The sequence below is a fragment of the Triticum aestivum genome, chromosome 5D (genome assembly GCF_018294505.1).
Source record: "Triticum aestivum cultivar Chinese Spring chromosome 5D, IWGSC CS RefSeq v2.1, whole genome shotgun sequence".
Classification (NCBI taxonomy): domain Eukaryota; kingdom Viridiplantae; phylum Streptophyta; class Magnoliopsida; order Poales; family Poaceae; genus Triticum; species Triticum aestivum.
Window position 1 is genome coordinate 383,406,027 of NC_057808.1, and position 3,455 is coordinate 383,409,481.

Sequence of the window (3,455 nt, forward strand, 5' to 3'; positions counted from 1 at the left end):
CGCACCAGGCAGTGCGCCATTAGTATAGGCCACGGTGCGCCATTAGTATGCCTCCCAGTGGGGATGTGCTTTGCCATACTAATGGCGCACTGCTGGGTGATGCGCCATTAGTATCCTTTGGCATACTAATGGCGCACATTTGGGTGATGCGCCATTAGTATGTATATTAGGGATTTTTTTTCTTTTCTAATATTTGCACAGATTACAAAATATATTATTGGACAGAATATAAACAGCACCACACAGCAACAGCAGATTCATCGAATACAATAGAAGATTAGTCTCCGAATACAATTCATCTTATAAGTCTCCGAATTCAAAAGACCGAACAAAGATAGAACATTACAAGTCTCGAGACCGCGAGTAGCGAGTTTGTCGAAAGTAATACTAATCCTAACAAGTCCTACTAATCATCATCATACAACTTCTACTCGTTATTAAGGACCTAAAATACCCTATTTAAGGTAAAATAGCATAAAACAATATAGACCCTGACTCTCCATTATGGAGAATGGAGATCATCCTGTCTCCAATTCTTGCGCAGCGCTTCCTTTTGCTTCCAAGAACCTCCTTACGACTGTCCATACATTTTTTCCATTCTCTGATTAGGATGTCTCCACTTCTTCTAGAAATCCGGTATGGACAATTGAGATTCGTAGGATGACCTGCATATAAGTTCAAAACTTGAAGGCTGCCATTCTGATACATCAAATGAGGCACACAATCCTCTGGGATTCTCTGTTGAAAAACATAGTAATAACTTCATAGTTAGCAATGATGTACTAGTTTTAGAAGTATGCAAAAGATGCACGGATGTCGTAATAGTAAAAAAGCTTACCAGGGTATCTCCATGGTAGTTACCGTAGTTCAACACGTGCACTAGTGGCACGTATTGACCATAATGTTGAGGAGTTTGATTGTAGATATTGCAATTCTCAAGATCAGTACAAAATCCGACCAGATGATTTTTCTCCTGATAAGTTAACTCGGAGCCATCGGTGTAGTGGGTTTTGTCTACCATTTTCCGCACATTTTTTGAACAATCAAAATAAGCTGTCAATGGTAATAAGTTGTCAACTATTTTGAAATAAACAATATAGATTAGTTAATAATTAACTATGTTTGACAAACTCACATAGCGGTAGAACTGGAGGCGTATCAACAAGGACCCAAATGTCCATATTGTCTTGGTCGATGCCAGGATCACCAAGATCCATGGTGACAAGCATACCCTCATCAAAACCATACATCTTGCAAAATGCTTCCCAATTTTTGCAACCAAAATGGGTTACGCTCTCAGCATTATACAGATTTACTTGAAAATCCACATCATGATGTGTCCTTAGGTGAATTTTCTTCGTTTCAAAATTTTCATGATCTTCAAAATCCATCCTCTCCAAGACATAGCGTCTTGCATCGCATGGGATAAACTATACTCGAATTGTAAAAGATGAAATTACACGTTGAAATAGTTGAAGTCATGCTTAATTATGAAAAAAACACTTGTCGTCGTTGCGTACCGTTTCAACTTCGAAGGTCTCCTCGAGCTTAATGCTGAAGCGCCGATCATCGTCCAGGTGAGGCCTGTCGCACAGACCTCGACCGTCGTGGCACCAGTCGCACTCCCCCGAGAGACTTTCGTCGTCCGATGATGACATTTCCTATGTTCATAATTCAAAACTACATCATCTCTGTTGGGTCCAATAAGATAATCCACAGTGTGGTGAAAACATGCCCATCCAAATAGAATATGTGGTATGGGCTTTTTTAGTAGGTCATCCTACCAGATTAGCGTTTATCGATGACGAGCAACTGACATTAGTAATAACTATGAGTAGATATCACACTTCTATATGTATAACACAAGAGGCAGTTAATCCTACTTAATTAAGTACTAAGATACCCCGGCCCATGCATTAGTCGGAAGTGCCCCATATGTCCTATTTTTAGCAAAGTGATGCTAAAATTCACAGAAAATTTCAGCATGACCTTTGCTGAAAATAGGACATATGGAGTACCCGAATTTGCCGGAACGGAAGTTAATCGAAATTCCGGCAAACTTAAGGGCCTCTCGGGGTACCTGCAAAATCATCACGACACGATGGTCGGAGACAAAACCCAGCAAACTAGCACCACAATGTGCCTCTACTTTCATATGGATGAAAAGGCCACAAACCATATGGTCCTCTACTAGGATATCTTCAACACTCCAATTTCTTTCAGTTTTGGCAGTTTATGTGCCTTTGGTAAGCATTATATTACAAAAAAACAAGATATGCAGTACTATACAATATCCATAACCAGAAAACAAGACATGCATAGGCTATATTTGAAACAAGATATTCTGCCAATCTTAGTTAACTGAAACTATCTACAACACACAGATGCCTTCTTTTGGGGAGGAAACAGCAGCCCAATTAGTAGTGCCTCATTGTTAAGGTGCTGTTCAAGCTTCTTATATGGATGAGATGGTATGATTTGTGGTCCTAGGACATTTAGTTTGGGGGTCATAATCTCCAACCTCATCACAAAATACTACTACTACTGCTGCATATGATTCATGCCCAAAGCACAATATACTACTACTACTGCTGCATCATATCATAGGAAATAATTGCCACTGATATCATTTCAGCCTCTCAAGTGGAAGATGACCCAGCTAACTGAATTTAGTTTCAGTAAGGTTTTCAGTAAAGCCAAATTAATTGCCACTGATATCATTCCAGCCTCTCAAGAGGCTTGACTATATGTCTGTGTTCTGTCTACTCCATTGTCTCTAGCTAACCTTGGCATCTACACTGATGACTGATTTGCTAAGCTTTTGGGAGACTGTGTGTATAGAGCTTCTACTAAAAACAAGAACCATGCTCAGTGTCATGGCCTTGCAGACCATCTGAATTTGTGTGAGGAGTGAACTGCTCCGATCTGCAGTGACACCACCCTTCAGTTCTACATTAATATTGCTTGAGATAATGAGAAATGAGACTTGCTTGAGATACCATATGAAAGTGCTGAACTTGACAGTTGACACAGATGCAACCTCATATAAAATATGTGTTGGAAACACTTGAGCTTTATTACAAAGTAGAAGATTTTGCAACATAACCACTTATATTCATTGAAATAAACACTGAAATAACCACCACTTATATTCATCAACATAACCACTGCCAATCATAGATGGGGGACAGGGGAGAGGGAGGGCGGACGCTGGCAGCCGGAGGGGCGGGAAGGGGATGAGCATACCTGCGCTGGACGCAGGTGGGTAGGGCTGGAGCTCGGCCCGGTTCTGCTCGATGATGGAGTTCGTCCGATCCTGCAGAGAGAAGGGAAGGTGGAGGAGTCAGGAGGGAATGGAGGGGAGGAGGGAGGTCGAGGTGGACGCCGGCGGGTCAGGAGGGATTTACCTGGCCGCCGCTCGATTTGGCGCGTGGAAGACGAGGTGGGGCGGCGGG